Source organism: Malania oleifera, chromosome 2, assembly GCF_029873635.1.
Source record: "Malania oleifera isolate guangnan ecotype guangnan chromosome 2, ASM2987363v1, whole genome shotgun sequence".
NCBI lineage: Eukaryota > Viridiplantae > Streptophyta > Magnoliopsida > Santalales > Ximeniaceae > Malania > Malania oleifera.
In genome coordinates, this window is record NC_080418.1 from 77,434,770 (window position 1) to 77,455,987 (window position 21,218).

Below are 21,218 nucleotides of genomic sequence, written 5' to 3' on the forward strand. Positions count from 1 at the left end.
AGCCTATGAGTTCGTCGACGGGAGCACTGTCTGAACTTTTTGTGCTCTTGGTATGTTTTTGTCGACGAGAGAAAAAAATTCATCACCGAGTGGCCTTCATACGTCAGTTGACGAGGCCATGGGGTTCGTCAATGAGGCCTCCAGAATTTTGCCTCTAAAAAATTTATTCAACTAGAACTAATGTAAATGTATCTTTCATGAAATGCATGAGTCATAAGGTCAGTCTAGGGAATGTTTGAGCTATGAATTATATCATATGGCATATGTAAATACATTCAATTCTAAATAGCCATTCCCATTGAAGATCTTGAACTTGAAGCTTGCTTCTTCATCCTTTTATTCCTCTAGTTCCACGGATTGAACCAAGTGATATGTTCTTTAGGTTCCTTATGGCTTCCATATCAAGTTTACCGTTCGTGCATTCTAAATCATGATCTTGTTCACAAACTCAATTGCACATGTCAAATACTAAGTGATTTGTTATTGTCAAAACAGAATTAGACTTATAGAGTCAACAATCTCCCCCTTTTTGATGATGACAAACACACGGAAAAAAATGGGTTTTGCCTAACAAGGCTCCCCCCTAAGATGATGCACAATTTAGAATTCAACAACATGGCAACATAATTTATACACAATGAAGTTCATACACATTATAGAATATGCAATATTTTTGCTAGTCCATATATTTCTCCCCCTTCATTTCGTTCTCCCCCTTTATTTCAAAAGAGAAAAAATATAAAGAGAAAAAAATATTTTTTCTTACTAACTTCTCCCCCTTTTGACATCAACAAAAAGGTATAAAAAAAATTGTTCTGACATAAATATATCACACCTTTGCAATCAAAATACATTTCAACCTCTATATTTCCAAATTGTATTGCGGAATATATCTCCATATGTTACTTAATTTACTTCTCCCCCTTTCTAAGGTATTTCTGTGTTGTTGAATCAAATTTCAATGTGAACATACACAATATTTCAATTTACATAGACATGGATAAGCAAATCAGTCCATTAAAGTCTAAAAGTTTATATGAGCATCAACATGTGTCATGTATCCATAAAAATTTAACATGCAACGCAATAGCCATTCTTTAAGTTTAATACCAAATGAAAAGAAAATTAGCCAAATGTGAAAATTTATACCAAATGTGAAATGTGAGTTCTAATTTAAGTTGCTCCCCCTTAATTATGTAGTCTAATATAACTCTAGGCAACTTCTCGACTATGCATCATACCTAATTCACGTCTAATTTGGATAAACCTATCCTTCAGAAGTGGTTTGGTGAATATGTCTTCCCATTGTTCATTTGTGCATACAAACTCAAGTGTCACATCTTCTTTTTTCACATGGTCACGAAGAAAATGATGTCTAATTTATATATGTTTAGTTCGTGAATATGATATAGGATTCTTTGAGATGTTTATTGCACTCGTATTGTCACATGTTATAGGAACTGTGTCATAGTGTAATTCAAAATCCATAAGTTGTTGTTTCATGTAAAGCGTTTGAGTACAACAACTTCCAACCGCCAAATATTCTACCTTGGCTGTGGAAAGAGCAACTGAATTTTGCTTCTTTGAAAACCAAGATACTAAAGAATGTCCTCAGAAGTGACATGTGCCGCTCATACTTTTTCTATCCACTTTACTACCGGAAAAATCAACATCCGGATAGCTAATAATCTCAAAGGAGGTATACTTAAGATACCATAATCTAAGTTCAATGGTTCCAATAAGGTATCTAAGTATTCTTTTGATAGCTAATAAATGGGACTCTTTAGGTGCAGCCTGAAATCTTGTACACAAACATACGCTAAACATTATGTCAGGCCTACTTGCAGTTAGATATAGTAAGTTGTCAATCATCCAATGAAAGAGCTTAAGATCTACTAGTATATCTTGTTCGTCTTTGTCTAATTTTAAGGAAGAACTCATAGGTGTTCCTAAAATTTTACCATTTTCCATATTAAACCTTTTGAGCAAGTCTCTAATATAATTCAATTGATTTATAAAGATTCCATATTTTGCTTGTTTGATCTAAAGTCCTAGAAAGAAATTTAGTTTTCCCATCATGCTTATCTCAAATTCATTTTGCATACACCTTGCAAACTCATTGCACAACTCCTCATTTGTTGCTCCAACTATGATATCATCTACGTATATTTGTATTGGGAGCAAATTTTCATTTTTAGCTTTTATGAAGAGTGTCGTGTTAATCTTTCCTCTAGTAAATCCATTTTCTAGTAGAAACCCACTTAGCCTTTCATACCAAGCTCTACGAGCTTGCTTTAAACCATACAAGGCTTTAGTTAGTCTATAAACGTGATTTCGATGCTTATGATTTTCAAAACCTGAGGGTTGTTCTACATATATTTCTTCACTTATGTAGCCATTTAAAAATGCGCTTTTGACATCCATTTGATACAGTCTGAAATCCTTAAAAGCATTATAAGTTAACATCATTTGAAAGGCTTCCATTCTAGCTACAGGTGCAAAGGTTTCCTCAAAATCTATTCCTTCCTCTTGGTTATATCCCTAAGCTACTAGTCTTGCCTTATTTCTAACAACTATTCCTTGTTCATCTTTCTTGTTCTTATATATCCATTTTGTTCCAATAACTGTCTTATCCTCAGGTCTAGGAACTAATCCAGACTTTATTTCTCTCAATCTGGTTTAATTCTTCTTGCATAGATATTAACCATGATTCATCCTCAATTGCTTCACTCACATTCTTATGTTCTTCTTGTGATAAGAAAACGAAATGACTAATCATATTTCTAAACAAGGGTCATGTAGTTACTTCACTTGATGGTTCTCCTATAATTTGATCTATACGATGATTCGTTATGTACTTCCATTCTCTAGGTAGGTTATTAATCTCTTTTTCTACTTGATTATCTTCAAAAGATGCTTCCTTAATTTCATTTCTCTTATTTGAATATTCTTTTATAGATAATTTTTCAAATTCCTTATTGATTTCAATTTCATCCTCATTAGTTTTTTGAGCAAATGGATTGGACTCATCGAATACTACATGAATGGATTCTACAATAGTTAATGTTAGTTTATTATATACCCTGTAGGCTTTACTATCTAAGGCATATCCTAGAAAAATACCTTCATAAGATTTCACATCAAACTTTCCTAAGTGTTCATTGTCTCTAAGTACAAAACATTTGCAGCCAAAGACATGGAAATATGAGATTTTTGGTTTATGGCCATTCCACAATTCATATGGAGTCTTATTTTGAGATGGTCTAATTTGGACTCTATTTAGAACATAAAAGGCAGTGTTTACTGCCTCAGCCCATAAGTACTTAGGTAGTTCATATTCGTTAAGCATAGTTTTGGCCATTTATTGTATAGAGTTATTCTTTCTTTCAACTACACCATTCTGTTGTGGTGTTCTAGGAGCTGACAAATTATGAGATATTTCTAATGAATCATAGTATTCTTCCATACCTTGATTTTTAAATTCTCTACGCCTATCACTTCGGATTTTAGTGATAGTATATCTTTTTTCATTTTGAATTTTTTTGCATAGTTTAATAAATTTTTCACACGCTTCATTTTTGTGACCTAAAAGTAGTACCCATGTAAATCTAGAATATTCATCAACGATAACAACTGCATATGATTTTACTCTTAAACCTTAAATTGGGTTTGGACTAAATAAATCTAAGTGTAGCATTTGAAGTGGCCTAATAGTAGAGATTACTTTCTTCTTCTTAAAACTAGATCTTGCTTGTTTTCCTAATTGACATGCATCACAGATTTTGCCTTTTACGAATTTTGTATTTGGCAATCCCTTAACTAAGTCTCCCTTAACTAGTTTAGATATTAATTCCATGTTTGCATGTCCTAGTCTCCTATGCCAAATCCAACTAATCTCATTCATAACAGAGAAACATGTCACACGTTGAGAAGTTAAGTTATCAAAGCTAGTGGTATATACATTTTCATGGCGCTCAGTAGTGAATAGAATTTTGTTATCAGTTTTATATTCAATAATGCACTTGTCATGTTCAAAAGATACTTTATAACCTTTATCACACAATTGACTTATATTTAATAAGTTATGTTTTAAACCCTCAACTAGAAAAACATCATCTATAATAAGCGATGGATCGTTACCAACTTTACCTACTCCTATGATCTTCCCTTTCGCATTGTCCCCAAAAGTGACAAATCTTCCATCCTTTGGTGTGATGGATGCGAATTTAGTTTTATCCCCAGTTATATGACGTGAACATCTTCTGTCTATATACCATCTATTTTTCAAGGAGGATGATCTCAAGCACACCTGCAATAGACATTTAAGTAATTATTTTTGTAATGACCTGCTTGTCTTATCATATACTAAAGCATAATTAGTAAAATAATCAATCCGAACCCGTGGGTAACAGGGACACCTATCAAACACAGCAGAACCTAAACAGCAGTGAATGTAAAGCACAATCTCATAACCACAAGGTACATAATACCAAAGTCAAATATAATCCAAAACACGGTGTTTATATAAAAATTCCCAAAAAAAAAAAAAAATACAAAAAATGTCTTTAGGATCCCACATCAAAATTTCCTGATCCTAGTTCAAACTTACTCTCCTAGCGAGGTAGCACAACTGACTCAACAACGGCTTTGACCCGCTAGTCTTTCTGGGTTTCCTAAAAATTATTTAATGCTCGGGGGTGAGACACTTCTCAGTAAGCGAAAATAAACTAAATACAGTTGTGTGACAACATGAATATTTAGTGCTATAATACATATACAATACATTTCATATGCTGGAAAACATTCATGATAACATATGTGAATAATCATAACTTTCATAATTTCTATTAATTTAAACTGATCATGAAATGTTTTATATAACTGTTAATACTGAAATTTACCCAGGATGTATAGCTAACTGATGTCATGTATTATCCCCCATGACGAGTAGTGCAGCCCAAAGGTGGGACCTGACAATGGTTGACCGACCACTGCTGAGTCAAGAATATCTGTAAGTATGATGGGCCTACCACACCCTGGTCTAGACTGCTAGGTGGATGTCTATAACTTTACACTGAAAGCCACATCCACTATCCATCTCTGAGCCCCTTTACTTATAGGGGCGGTTAGCACAAGTCTGAACATAAATATCTGATCTGTATAGCTACGATACCATGCTCCTATAACTGAACTAAACTAACATCTGGACTCTGATAACATATAACACATGATAATATATTTTTCTACCGTAAAAATATTGATAGCATTTTTTGTAATAACAAATATACATACATATATACGGCCTTGTGCCGATTTCTTTCATATTTCCGGCCTTGTGGCGAACATCTCATAAATACGGCATTGCACCAAAATCATACATATATCACGGGCTTGCGCCGACTATCAATCATGACCTTGCGCCGAATATTTCATACATATCATTCTAAATAAATAATTCATTTATTATGTATTTCAAAAACCATAATGTACTGCATAATTTCATGATCTCTAAAAACATGCTTTATTCGTAAAATTGCCATAACATAACACTTTTCATGTAAAATAATATTCATGCCACACAATGCTAATAAAACCATACATTCCATTCTAAAATCATATTTTCTGGCATTTCATACTAATATGTATACATTTCAACACAATAGCAGTATTTTCGTATATATGCATTTTTACCAATCTTCTCATATATATTATACATGCTTCCTAAAAATAAATTTGCGGATTAAAAATAATATAATTTGTATAGAAAATAACAGCTTTAATTTATTTCCTTACCTGATTTCTGAGAAGAAACCCCCTAAAATACACTCGTCCTGCACTCATGAATAACATTCCCTATAACTATAGGAAGATGAAATTTTACATAAAAAGCCTTACCTTAACCCAGGGATGAAATCTAACTCTGCCCCACCAATGATTCGTTTCGGCAGACTTGGAGAGAACTTCCCCAGGAGCATCGTGATGGCCTCAAATCGTTGATCCGACAAAAAACAAGGCCGAAATCGAAGAAAGAAGAGAGAATCATAGAGGAGGAAGAGAGAGAATTTTTGCTGATTTTTTTACGTAAAAATCTGAGTTTTAGGCTAATTATATTATAGGCTTTGTCGATGAGCCATGTCACCTCGTCGACGAGGTCAAGAAGGCTACTCGTTGTCGAACTCTCCCCCTTGTCAACGAAATTCAAAGTCACCCAAATATCCTCTCGGTATCTTCTCGTCAATGAGACGGAGCCTCGTCGACAAGCTCAAAGTGCCACGTTGTCGACGAAGTCTGCTGCCTCCTTCTGTTACTGTTTCCATTTCCCTCTTTCTTTATTATTTAAACACCATTATTCTTTGGTTCATTACATTCTCCCTTGCTTATAAAATTTCGTCCTCGAAATTTACTATTCATATAACTCATCATCCCTTACAGGCAAAATGGTCTACTTATTTTATTACTTACCCTCACTTATGGCAGAGAAATATTGTGGTTACATTACAAGTCCTGGGAGATTACATAAGTAAAATAAAATTTTCCCCAAAACTAAAATATTGCTTACTACATGTACATGCAAAAGAAACATTATACAATCACTTACATTTTCTTAATCAAGACTGAACCTCTTGGAACAAATGCGAGTATTCCTGTTTGATCTGTTCCTCAAGCTCCCAAGAAGCCTCTTCTATTGCATGATTCCTCTATAAAACTTTTACAAGAGGAATCTTCTTATTACACAATTCCTGTTCTCTTCTATCCAGTATATGTACTGGTACCTCCTCAAAAACTAGTGAATCGTTGAGTTCTAATTCACCATAACTGATAATATGAGAAGGTCTGGGATGTATTTCCTCATTATAGAAACGTGAAATACATCGTGCATCCTGGATAGCATAGGAGGTAAAGCTAACCTATAGGCAATCGACCCCACTTTCTCCAAAATTTCAAATGGACCGATGAACCTAGGGCTAAGTTTACCCTTCTTTCCAAACCTCGTAACCCCTTTTAAAGGAGCTATCTTCAAAAATACATGATCACTAACATCAAATTCTAATTTCTTGCTGCGATTATCGGCATAACTCTTCTATCAACTTTGAGCTGCACTGATTCTATCACTGATGAGACGAACCTTATCATACGCCTGCTGTAGAAGCTTTGGTCCCATGACTCGCCGCTCACCCATCTCGTCCCAATATAACGGAGAACAATATTTTCTATCGTGTAGAGCTTCAAACGGTGCCATACCAATGCTGGCCTGATAACTATTATTATACGCGAACTCTACCAGCTGCATGAATTGAGTCCAACTACCTCAAAAATCTAGTACGCACGCTTGGAGCATATCTTCTAGCATCTGTATCATCCTTTCAGTCTTCTCGTCTAATTGAGGATGGAATGCCGTGCTAAATGATAACTGAGACCCTAAAGCTTCCTATAAACTTCTCTAGAAATGTGACGTGAAATGCGGGTCTCGATCTGATACAATAGATACTAGCACCCCATGAGAACGAACTATCTTTTGAACATAAATATCTGCCAAACGGTTGAGGGAGTAACTGATCTTGATAGGTAGAAAATGAGTGGTCTTAGTCAATCGATCTACTATCACCCATATCACATTCTGACCACGCAATGTCAGTGGTAGCCCTGAAACAAAGTCAATGGATATATGATCCCATTTCCACTTTGGGATAAATAGTGGCTGCAACTGACCTGCCGATCTCTGGTGCTCAGCCTTTACCTGTTGGCATGTCAGACACTGGGCTACATACTCAGCAATATCCTTCTTTATCCCACTCCACCAATAAAACTCTCATAGATCTCTATACATTTTCGTACTACCAGGATGAACTATATACAAAGATCTGTGAGCCTCCTCTAAAATGATCTTCTTGACGTCAGCATTAGAAGGAACACATAATCTAGAAAGGAACTGTAAAGCTTTGTCATTTAAAATGTTCAAATCCTCTCCCTAACCAATATGCACTCTATCTATAACCTCTGCTAATTCTAGGTTTTCCTTCTTAGCAGCTTTAAATCTTTCCTACAGAGTAGGTTGTACCAATAAATTGGCGATACAAACTGGAGGATCACTCTATACCAACTCTATGCCAAGTCTCTCTAGATCTATTATGATCGGATACTGGATCTCCATAGCTGCTGCCACTGGTCTCGCAGACTTCCTACTTAATGCATCAGCTACCAAGTTTGTTTTCCCTGGGTGGTAACTTATAGTACAATCAAAATCCTTAATTAACTCTAACCACCTTCTCTGCCTCATATTTAATTCCTTATGGGTCAAGAAGTACTTTAAACTCTTGTGGTCGGAGAAAATTTCACATCGCTCGCCATACAAATAATGCTTCCAAATTTTCAATGCATGTACCATTGCAGCCAATTCAAGATCATGGATAGGGTAGTTCTTCTCATATTCTTTCAACTATCTAGAAGTATATGCTACCACCCTACCATGCTGCATCAATACACAGTCAAGTCCTTTCAAGGATGCATTACTGTAAGTGACATAACCTTCACCCCTTGACGAGATGATCAACACTGGAGCTGTGACTAGCCTTTGCTTCAATTCCTGAAAACTCTGCTCACAACTATCGTCCCATTCAAATCTATCATTCTTTCTAGTCAGTTGTGTCAGAGGCCCTGATAAATCTGAGAACCCCTTGAAAAAATGACGATAATATCCAGCTAACCCTAAGAAACTCCTGATCTCCTAAACGTTCTGTTGGCCTTATAAGGCTTAAAATCTTGTTATCTTGTTTTGATGCTAAAAAACAAGTGGAATTTAACGAATTTGTGTGAGTAATGTTATCTCAGGGCTCATATATGAGAAAGCAAGGTCAAAGTGCTCACAAGGATCAAAGGAAGCTTGAAAGAGTCAAAGCATGGATTTAAAGATGATATTTTAAAGTTTGAAGAAAATTAGGACATGGATGATAAGCCAAAGAAAAGTTAGAAGTCAAAAGAGCAAAATAAAAGCATAGAGAAAGAGCTCAAAGAAAGACAAAGCATGAAGACTCAAGAAACCTAGAATGTGAAAAGTTTTAGAAGTCTTTATGTAAGTACTTTAATGTTTAAATATCGTTTGAAATATTATGAAACTCTTCACTTAACTTATTGGACGTAAATACGTTTTAACATACTTGGAAAATATTTTTATAAGGTCAAAATTGTTTCAAAAAGATTAGAATCATTTTTTGAATGAAAAACACCAAAAAGAGGATTTCCCAATTGCGGTCAAATTTCATACATCCACATTGAGGTGCAATTCTATTTATAAAAAGCTCCTTATTTTAAAAATAGATGAACATGAAAGTTGTAGGATTTTTTCTTTGCTTTCGTTTGACACCAAGAACACCTAAGTTGGAGTTGTATAGAAAAAGTTATAACTAAAATACTGAAGTGGGGTCGAAGTTGTCAGCCAACTGAACACTGTTCATGGCGGAACATTAGAAGAATGAACTGGACACTTCGGTCGTCTGACCTTTGACCTCGATCATCTGAAGAATATCTTTAGTTGACTAAAGATTAAGTTCAGTCATCTGAAGTTTTTGCTGAAATTTTTCTAAAGAGGCAGAACCACCTCAGATGACTGAACTCAAAAGTTCAGATGTTTGAACACTGTTAACGGGCATATTTTTCAAAAAATTTATTTTTAAACTATTAATTTCTTGGGCTCCAATACTTGGGCAACAAGAAAACCTTTTTAAAAGCCTATAAATACATGGTTTTTCAAATCAAAATATACCATGAATTGAAAAATCCGTTTGAGAAGCTGAAAGCACTCTTGTTCTTACAAAGTTCTCTTGGTCACTCATTGAAAATATCTTTTTCTGAGATATTCTGAAGTGCTGATCCTTCTTCCTTTGAATTCCTACTACTAATCCTTATCTAAGAAGGATATTGGTGAATTCTACACTTGGGCTTCATTCTATTTCATATTGATATTTCTACATTGAAGTATATAGTGCTGAAATCGTACTAACTTGCTCTTTGTGAGAGTATATTTGTATGCATATTATATCTTATTTCTTGTAGTTCTTTAACATTCCAAGGATTGTTTGGATCATTGGCTAAGCAAGGAGATATTGTTTAGAGGGGCGGGCTCTAGCCTATTTGAAGGAGTAACCGAATGAGGGTACATCGTTTGGAGAAGGCGGGCTCTAGCCTTAACCAAGGAGTATTGTAAAGGTTTGTTCCACCCGTTAAAGGAACAGGTTTAGTGAATCCTTTGGTGGTTTACCAAAGGCGAGGACGTAGGTTGGGTATAAGCCAAACCTCATAAAAATCTCCGTCTCACTCTTTATTTCCATACTCTTTATTTTCAGTACATATTTAAATTGCGTGGATGGTTTAAATTGAAAATCAAACATACTACGTATATTTTGGAATCAAGTAAACTTAAAGTTTAATTTTGATTTGGGTTGTGAAAACCGAAAGGGAGTACGTTAGTTATACTATATCTTGCGGAAACCATACTAGAGTACGTTACTTGGTTAAACATCTCAAAGATAAATTAACTGCGATTTTATTTGAATTCTGAATATTGGGAAGAGTGTGAATATTGTGTTTATTGGATTTCATATTACACATCATATTAAAGAAGCAAATCCATTACTACAGGGCTTAATTCAAATTTATAATTAGGGTTGACAATAAAAGCGGATAGTTGAATTTAATATATTTATATATTGTGGCTGAATGGTTTAAAGTTTGAATGTGTTTATATTCCAAAGAGTGTTGAATCTTGCATACTTCCATTAATCTAATAGTGCTGCAGTTTACTTATACTTGGGAAATTAATTTGTTGTTTGGTTTGAATATTGTGCTTAATTGATTGGTTATTTAATTGTATTGTTGATTGGATAAAGGAAGCTGAGTTCTTGTGTGATTGACAAATTAAACAAAACAAGTCAAGAATTGGTTAAAAGAAATAAAAGAAGGTTACGGATTCTTAAAAGGAATTAAAAGAAATTCTTATAATCCAATTCACCCCCCTCTTGGGACTACACCTTACTTTTCAATTGGTATCAGAGCAGGGTTATAGAAAATCTTAATTAGTAACTATAAAAAGATCTTAATGGCTAGCTTAGGTGTAGCTCCCTTTGGAGAGGGACAATCTTCAACTAGGCCACCAATTTTTTGTGGACACAAATATACATTTTGGAAAAAGAGAATGCAAATATACCTTCAAACCATGGATTGGAAAGCTTGGGAGGTTGTCACGGATGGTGATCTAATTCCTACCACATTAGTAGATGGAAAACAAATACCTAAGGAAAAAAAAGACATGACTGAAAGAGATTATAAAATTTTTCAAATAAACTCTAGTGCTATGAATGCTCTATATTGTGCTTTAGATGCCAATGAATTTAATAAAGTAATGGCCTGCAAATTAGCTAAGGAAATATGAGACAAATTAGAAGTAACATATGAAGGAACTATCGATGTTAGGGATAATAGGATCGGTATGCTTACAAGTGAATATGAAGCTTTAGGATGAACTCGGATGAATCCATAACTAATATGTTTACTTGGTTCACTCACATAACAAATTCCCTAAACGCACTAGGAAAAACCTACACTACTTATGAGATGTTAAGGAAAATTCTTAGAGGGCTGCGACCTAAATGGGAACCAAAAGCCACTGCCATAACATAAGGAAGAAATCTAAAAACCACTTCCTTAGATGAGCTTGTAGGTTCTTTACTCACATATGAAATGGCAATGAATGAAAAAAGTGGAAAAACCAAAGCCCAAAATTCAATAGCCTTTAAAGCCTTAAAAGAAAACTCAAGTAGTGAAATAGATGAAGATGAAGAAGCCTTCATATCTAAAAAGCTAGCAAGGATACTAAGAAGGAGAAAAAAATTTAAAAGAAGAAACCAAGATACCGAATAAGAAGAAAAAGATATTAGCAAGAAATCAAAGGATAAAACTCCTACACGCTATAATTGCAACAAAGATGGACATTTAAAACTAGAATGTCCACTGCTTAACAAAAAGTCCAAGAAGAAAAAGAAAAAGGCCATGAAAGCCACTACTTGGGACAACATGAGTACAAGTAGTTCGGGAAATGAATTAAGTGACCAAGAGGTTGCTTATACGTGCTTTAGGGCTTGGGACGATAAGGAATGCTCCTCATCTAAATCTTTAAATAATTCTTGTAGTGATGAATCCAATGATGAAAGTATGCCATCTTATGAAGAACTTCAAAATGACTTATTCAAGGTGCATAAGATGCTTATTAAAGTTACTAAACAAAATACTTTATTGGAAAATAAGAAAAAAAAAGTGACAAGTTCCACTAGTACTTTTCCTATCAACTTTACTACCGGAAAAGTCAGCATCTGAATAATTGACAATCTCAAAAGAGGAGTACTTAGGAGACCACAATCCTAGTTCAATAGTCCCAATAAAGTATCTAAGTATTCTTTTGACTGCTAATAAATGTGATTCTTTAGGTATAACCTGAAACCTCACACATATGCATATAAACATAATATCAGGGATGCTAGTAGTTAAGTACAAAAAGTTACCAGTCATGCCACAGTAGAGCTTGACATCTACTAGTATACCTTGCTCATCTTTGTCTAGCTTTGTGGAAGAGCTCATAGGTGTTCCTAAGATTTTACCATCTTCTATATTAAATTTCTTGAGCAAGTCTCTAATGTATTTTGATTGGCATATAAAAGTTCCATGTTTGGCCTGCTTAATTTGAAGTCCTAGGAAGAAGTTAAGTTCACCCATCATGCTAATCTCAAATTCATTTTGCATGCATTTTGCAAACTCATTACACAACTCATCATTTGTAGCTCCAAAAATGATGTCATCTACATAGATCTGTACTAGGAGCATATTATCATTTTTTGCCTTTATAAATAGTGTTGTGTCAATTTTTTATCTTAAAAACCCATTATCTAATAAAAAACCACTAACCCACTCATACCAAGCTCTAAGAGCTTGCTTCAATCCATACAAGGCCTTTGATAAACTATAAACATGATTAGGATATTTGTGATTTTCAAAAGCTGGTGGTTGTTCAACATAAACTTCTTCATTAATATAGCCATTTAAAAATGCACTCTTAACATCCATTTGATAATTTAAAGTTTTTAAAAGCATCAAATAAAAGTAACATACGAATGGCTTCCATCCTAGCCACGGGAGCATATGTATCCTCAAAATCTATACGTTCCTCCGGATTATACTCTGGGCTACTAACCTAGCTTTGTTTCTAATCAGCATTCCATTTTCATCCTTTTTGTTTCTATAGACCCATTTGGTTCCAATAATTGTGTGATCGTCAGGTCTAGGAACTAGAGTCCAAACTTTACTTCTCTCAAATTGATTTTGTTCTTCCTACATGGACATAACCCATGATTCATCCTTTATGGCTTCATTTATATTCTTCAGTTCTTCCTAAGATAAGAATGCACAATGACTCACCAAATTTCTCAAAGAAGAACGTGTGGCAACTCCACATGAGTGTTCACCTATGATTTGTTCCATAGGATGGTTCCTTACAAATTTCCAATCTTTAGGTAGTTCCTGAACCCCACTTTCAATTTTACTATCCTCAACTGATGTGTCTCTAGTTTCTGAATTCTTATCTACATTATTTTCAATGGAAATGTTTTTTAATCCTGTTCTTATTTCAATATCATGTTCATAAGCTATTTTAGAAAAAGGATTAGACTCATCAAAGACTACATGGATAGACTCAATAACAGTCAATGCTCTTTTATTAAATACCCTGTAGGCCTTGCTATCAAGTGAATAAATTAAAAAGATTCCCTCATCGGATTTTGAGTTAAATTTTCTCTGATGTTCATTATCCCTAAGTACAAAACATTTGCAGCCAAAGACATGAAAGTAAGAGATGTTTTGTATATGACCACTCCATAGTTCGTAGGGGGTTTTGTTAAGAGAGGGCCTAATCAAGACTTTGTTCATTACATAGCAAGCAGTGCTCATCGCTTTGGCCATAAATATTTGGGTGATTTATGTTCGTTAAGCATTGTTCTACCCATTTGTTGTAAGGACCTATTCTTTCTTTCAATAACACTGTTTTGTTGTGGAGTCCTAGGCGTTGAGAAATTATGAGATATATCCTCTGTGTCACAGTAGTTCTCTATACCCTCATTTTCAAATTATGTTCCCCTATCACTTCTAATATGTGTTATTTTGCACCCTTTTCATTTTGGATTTTCATGCAAAGTCTAGCAATTTGTTCACAAGTTTCATATTTATGTGTAAGAAATAGTACCGATGTGAACCTAGAATAATCATCCACAACTACAAATGCATACAATTTCCGCCTACACTCTGAACTTGAGTGGGACTGAATAAGTCTAAGTGCAACATTTGAAGTGACCTAGTAGTAGAAATGATTTTATTTTTCTTGAAACTAGATCTTGTTTATTTACCCATTTGACATGCATCACAAATTTTATCTTTCACAAATAGTATTTTTGGTAAGCCTTTAACTAATTCCTTTTTCATAAGTTTTGATAGTAAATCCATGCTATCATGCACTAGTCTTCAATGCCAAAGCCATCTGGCCTCATTAATAGTAGAAAAACATGTCACATGCTAAGATACTAAGTTATTAAGGCTAGTGGTGTAAACATTTTCATGACGATCAGTAGTAAAAATAATGTTGTTTTCAGATTTACTTTTCACAGTGCATTTGTTATGTTCAAAAGACACCCTATAACCTTTATCGTATAATTAACTTACACTCAACAAGTTATGTTTTATACCATCTACTAATAACACATTATCAATAAGTAAGGAAGGTTCCTTACCAACCTTACCTACTCTGATGATCTTGCCCTTTGTGTTGTCTCTAAAGGTCACAAATCCTCCTTCTTTGGGTGTGATGGAAGCGAACTTAGCCTTGTGACCAGTCATGTGTCATGAGCAACCACTATCCATGTACCACTTGTCCTTGGAGGAAGCTGATCTTAGGCACACCTGCAATAAATATTTAGGTAACTAATTCCGGTACTCAAATTCTCTTGGGTCCATAGGGTTTAGTACTTGATTCACCTTTAACTCTCTACACTTTCTTAATTTTCACGTCTCTATTTTTAAATGGACATTCAAACTAAATGTGGCATTTTCTTTTACATTTGAAACATTTTATATGCCACAATAAGTTTTTAGAAGGGATGTGCAATTTTGATTCACGAAACAAAATGTCCCAAATAAAGATTTTTTTGCTTTTTGTTTTCAATTCCATTAAAATCGAGACCTTCTTTATCAAGAGAACTTCTCTGAACCCCCAGGAGTCTATCAAGAATGTTTTGGCCTTTTTGAATTTGCAAATAGTTTTGGAGTTATCCTCTAATTTTATTTCAAGCTCTACAATTTTCAAATCTTTTTCTTTTAATGAAGCAAAATGAGAGTGCTTTCCTATTTCAAAAATTTCTGACCAATTTTTACATTTATCTTCCAAGATATTATTCTTCTTAGTCATTTTATCAAGCAGTTTACAAACAAGAATATGCTCAAGTTGTAGTTCTTTATATGTAGGCATGATATCATCATTAGAATCAGAATAATAAGACAATAAAGAACAAAATGATTGTACCTCATCACTGTGTGCCATCAAGCACAAGTTTGCGACCTTTGTGTCACTGGAGTCGGTGTCTAAACTGCTGCTGTTATGTTTATCCCAAGGTGTGCTGGCTTTCATTGCTTTCTTTTTCTTTTTTGCATCCTTTTTCAAGAATGGGAATTCTAATCAAATATGGTCAACTTTGTTGTAGTTGTAGCATATAAGAGGATTTAATTTTTTCTTTTTCCTGCTTAACTTACCCTTTTCATATTTTGAGCTTTGGAACTTTCTAGACGGCCTTACATTCTTCCTAAATAACTTACTAAATTTTCGGGTTAGCATAGCCATATCCTCTCTTGACTCTAGTTCACTGTATTCACTAGAGCTATTTGTGGATGTTTTCAAAACTGTTACTTTCTTTATTCTATTATGCTCACTCATTCTTTCGTTAATTGTCATCTTGTATGTAATGAGTGATCCTCTAAGTTCATCTAGCGTCATTGCCTTTAAATCTTTACCCTTGGCAATGGCAGTAGCCTTTGCTTCCTAAATTGGTTGTAGTCCCCTAAGAACTTTTCTAGTCAATTTTTATGTGGGATAGGTGTTGCCAAGTGCATGTAGTGAGTTAGTGATGTGCATGAAACGAGTGTACATGCTCTGTATAGATTCACTAGAGTTTATCCTAAAGGCCTCATACTCACTAGTTAACATGTCAATCCTACTGTCCTTTACATCTCTAGTTCCCTCATAAGTGACCTCTAATTTATCTCATATTTCTTTGGTAGTGTTGCATGCTATAATCTTGTTGAACTCATTAACATCAAGATCACAATATAAAACATTCATGGCAGTTGCATTAACATTAACAACTTTCATGTCATCATCAGTGTATTCATCTTCTGTTTTAGGTACACTAGCACCTTCTACAAATTTAACAGGGACATAATTTCCTCTGGATACAACCTTCCAAACCTTCCAATCAATATTTTGAAGGTAAATTCGCATCCTCTATTTTCAGAAGGTGTAGTTCATACCATGGAAAATAGGAGGACGTGTGGATGAGTGTCCCTCTGCAAATAGGGTTACACTTGTGTGAGCCATTGCGATCTTTTCACAAAAACGTTTAAGTCTATGCAAGGAAGCTATGATACCAAATGTTGTTTTTAGTGTAATCCCAAAAAAAAAATTCTAGGTCAAACTTCCAGCAAGCAGTATTTCACAAACCTAAAGTCAATCTAAAGCACGTATGAAATAAAAAGATAGATGAATCCACAAATAATTTGCTCCAGATAAAGTAAATCAAGCAGGCACAAGAATGTAAATCAGATAAAGTATAAAAGACACCCATTATGTTACTGAGGCTCAACAACTTTGCTTGCATCCCTGCTTCTTGCTCACATGCCCGAGAATTCCACTAAAGCTCACTTGTGGGTGGAGCAGCACTCATTACAACATCCTTTCCTTAATGGGTAAGGAAAACCCAAGGTCAGATTAACAGGGCTAATCCCAACCTTTACAACCTTTCTTTAAGAGGGCGGAAAATACCCATCTCAAGCCATGCTTGGATTACAATCAATCAATATAAATTTCATGTTCGGCACAGATGCTTCTAAGCTAAGAAGATATGTACACCAATGAACAAAATACAACCAATACACGCACTGTAATGACCCAAAGAATAATGGTATTTAAATAATAATTAAGAGAGAGGAAAATGGAATTAGAAAAAAATTGGTAGCAAGCTTTGTCGACGACGTTGTATATTGGACTCGTCGAAGAAGGTGTGCTTCATCAACGAGAAAATACCGAGAGGGGGTTTTGGGCAACTCTGAATTTCTTCAATGAAGGGGAGAGTTTGTCAATTAATTGCCTCTTGACCTCGTTGACGAGGTGACGTGGCTTGTCGATGAAGCCCCTAGTATAAATAGCCCAAACCTCAGATTTTACGCAGAAAAATTGGCAGGAAACTTTCTCTCTCCTCTCTCTTTGATTTTGGCTCTGTCGTTCTCCGAATCGATGATCTAAGGCCACCACGATGCTCCTAGGGAAGTTCTCTCCAAATCTGTTGGAGCGGATCATTGGTGAGACTGAGTTGAAAGTCATCCCAGAGTTAAGGTAAGGCTTTTTATGCAAAATTTGGTCTTACCGTAGTTATAGGAAATGTTATTCATGGAAAAATACCGAAGTTTAGTTTTGGGAGTTGTTGAATTCAAGGTGTTGAACGGGGAACCCTGCCGATGCAGGACGAGTAAATTTTTAGTGGCTTTCTTCTCAATGTTAGGTGAGGGAATAAACTAAAGTAGTTATTTGACATGCAAACTATATTATTATTATTATTTATCAGCAAATTTATTTCCAGGAAGCATGTATAATATATATTAAGAGATTGGTAATAATGCATGTTTGGGAAAATATTGCTATTATGTTAAAATGTATATATATTAGTATGATATGCTAGGAAATATGATTTTTAAAATGGAATGTATGGTTTATTCAGGATTGTGTGACATGAATATTATTTTACCTGAAAAATATTATGTTGTGAAAATTTTACAAATAAAGCATGTTTTTATAGATTATGAGATGATGCAGTACATTATAGTTTCAAAATACATGATAAATGAATTATTTATTCAAAATGATATGTATGAAATGTTTGGCGCAAGGCCGTGATTGATAGCCGGCACAAGGCCGTGTTTTATGTATGATTTTGGTGCAAGGCTGTATTTATGAAATGTTCGGCGCAAGGCCGCAGATATGAAAGGAATCGGCGCAAGGTCGTATATATGCATGTATGTTATTACAAAAAATGCTATCAATATTTTTATGTTAAACAAGTATATTATCATATATTATATGTTATCAAAACTCGGATGATAGTTCAGTTCAGTAACAGAAGCACGGTACTGTTGCTATACAGATTAGATATCTATGTTTAAACTAGTGCTAACCACCCCACAAGGGGGTGGGAGATGGATAGTCGATGTGGCTTTCTATGTAGAGTTGTAGACGTTCACCTGGCAGTCCGGACCAGGGTGTGGCGGGCCCATCGTACTTACAGACATTTTTTGACTTGGCAGTGGTCAGCCAACTGTTGTCGGGTCCTGCCTTCAGGCTGCATAACCCGTCATGGGGGTAATACATGACATCAACTAACTATACATCCTGGGTAAAATTTCAGTATTATTAGTTATATTAGATATTTCATGATCAGTAAGAATTATTAGAAATTATGAAAGTATATGATTATTCAGTATGCTATGATGAATGTTTTTAGGTATATGAAATGTACTATATATGTATAATTGTATCAAATATTCATGTTGCCACACAACTGTATTTAGTTTATTTTCCCTTACTAAGAAGTGTTTCACCCCCGAATATTAATTAATTTTCAGGAAACCCAAAAAGACCAGCGGATCGAGGCCTCCATTGAGTTAGTTTGATACTACCCCACGAGGAAGGTAAGTTTTGATCTAGGAACAGTAGATTTGTGTTGTGAGTTCCTAGATATGTATGTATTTTGTATTATTGGAGATTGTACATAAACATAGATATTTGGGAATGTAGTTGACTCTGGTATTTGTATTTTATGGATATGGAAATGTGATTTTTATTTACTGCTACTTAGGTTTCCGCTATGAATGTCAGATGTGTCCCTGTTACCCATGGGTTCAGGTTGACCTTATTATTAAATAAGTTTTATTATATGATTGAATAAGCAGGGCGTTACAGTTTGGTATCAGAGCCTAGGATACTCGGTTCTGTAGACTCTAGAATGCAGCAGTAATAATACCAGAGTATAGGATAAGGGGACTTGAAGTCTAGTTTTGTAGTCTAGATGCAGGACTTCCATGGTGGTTTGTGTGATTTTCCTGGGGTGACGATTTCAGGAAAGTCATGGTAAACTATCATCGGGTTAGGTATCTGGGTTGCAGGATTGAACCTTGAAATAAGGCTAGTAGAGATGAATTAGTTGGGGATATATTATAAGTTGGATAATATGTATAGTGAAGGGGGTTCTAAGTTAAGTCATTTTTTTCCAGGATGGACCCTGGTGGTTGTAGTGTCCACGCCAATGGAAGTGAAGGTGCTGGACCCTTAGGCGCTGCGGGCGGTGATTCAGATGCATTTTTGTGCAGCGTGGCACAACAAGTCATAATCGAAATTGCTAGAAGCTTGAGGGAACATGGTGGTCTATTGACAGGCCACGGTAGATGATTAAGAAATTCATTAAGATGAATCCTTCAGCATTTTCAGGAGGAACTGATCCTACAGTCACTAAAAACTGGGTGCAGGAGGTAAAAAAAGTATTTGCAGCACTGCAGTGTTCAGAGGAGTAGAGGGTACTGTTTGCTACATATATATTGACTAGAGAGGCCGAGAGATGGTGGACGGCGGTAAAACTTTTAGAGCAGCAGAGGACAGTACCTATGAAGATGACGTGGGAGCGGTTTAAGGAGATATTCTTCGATAGGTATTTTCTAGCCTCGTCCAAAGATGCTAAGATAAAGGAGTTCCTGAATCTGAAGTAGGGACAGCAGACTGTGTAGCAGTATGCAGCGAAGTTCATCGAATTATCTCGCTTTGCCCCGTACATTATTCCAGATGAGGTGAAGAAGGTACGATAGTTTGAGAGAGGTTTGAGAAGAGAAATATATAAACAGGTGTCAATTCTGAAGTTACAGGATTTTGCTGAGTTAGTAAATAGGGCCACTATCACAGAGGTAGGAGAGTGATTAAAGGTTGAGGAGCAGAGACAGAAGAAGAGATCCGCACCTTCTAGTTCCCAGTAGGAAGTCAGCCATGGTTTGTGGAAGAAAGGTGACTACTATAGAGACCAGAGCTAGGAGACAAGGATTCGAGGTTTTTAGGGTATGCAGCCACTTTCAGCTTGCCTGACTTGTGTGAAGAGACACCCGGGGGAGTGTTGTGCCGGGCGAGGTGTTTTCTACCGGTGTGGGGAGCCAGGGTATGTGATGAGAGATTGTTAGGCTCATATTGGTGCTGCTCATGCTCCTAGACCTGCTCGAGGAGGCTATCAGGCGCCACGAGGGGGTCAGCAAAGGAATATGGCTTCAGCTAGGGTTTTCACTCTGATGCCGGGTGATGCCGAGACAGCGGGCGACGTGGTGACAGGTACAGTTAATATGTTTTTATTTAAAGTTATTGCACTTTTTGACTCAGGGGCCACACACTCGTTTGTATTTGTGGAATGTGTTAAATTGTGTGGGGCTGAAACACAATCACTAGATGTTGAATTATTAGTGGCTACACCGACCGAATCAACAGTGAGGTGTAGTAGGGTACTCCGTAGCTGTCCAATTGATGCTAAGGGAAGAATTTTATTTGCTGATTTAGTGATGCTGGACATGCATGAGTCTGATATCATTTTCAGCATAGATTGGCTAGTAGCTAACTCCGCCATTATAGATTGTTGTGCAAGGGAAGTGATATTCAGACCTCCAAGAAAACCAGAATTTAGATTTACAGGGTCACGTGTACAATGTCTACCTTAGGTGGTTTCAGCTGTTCAGGTGAGGAGACTGCTCTTGAATGGTTGTCAGGGATTTCTGGCCTTTGTGAAGGAAACAACAAGGAATGAAGTGAAGCTTACCAGTATGCCAATAGTAAAGGAGTC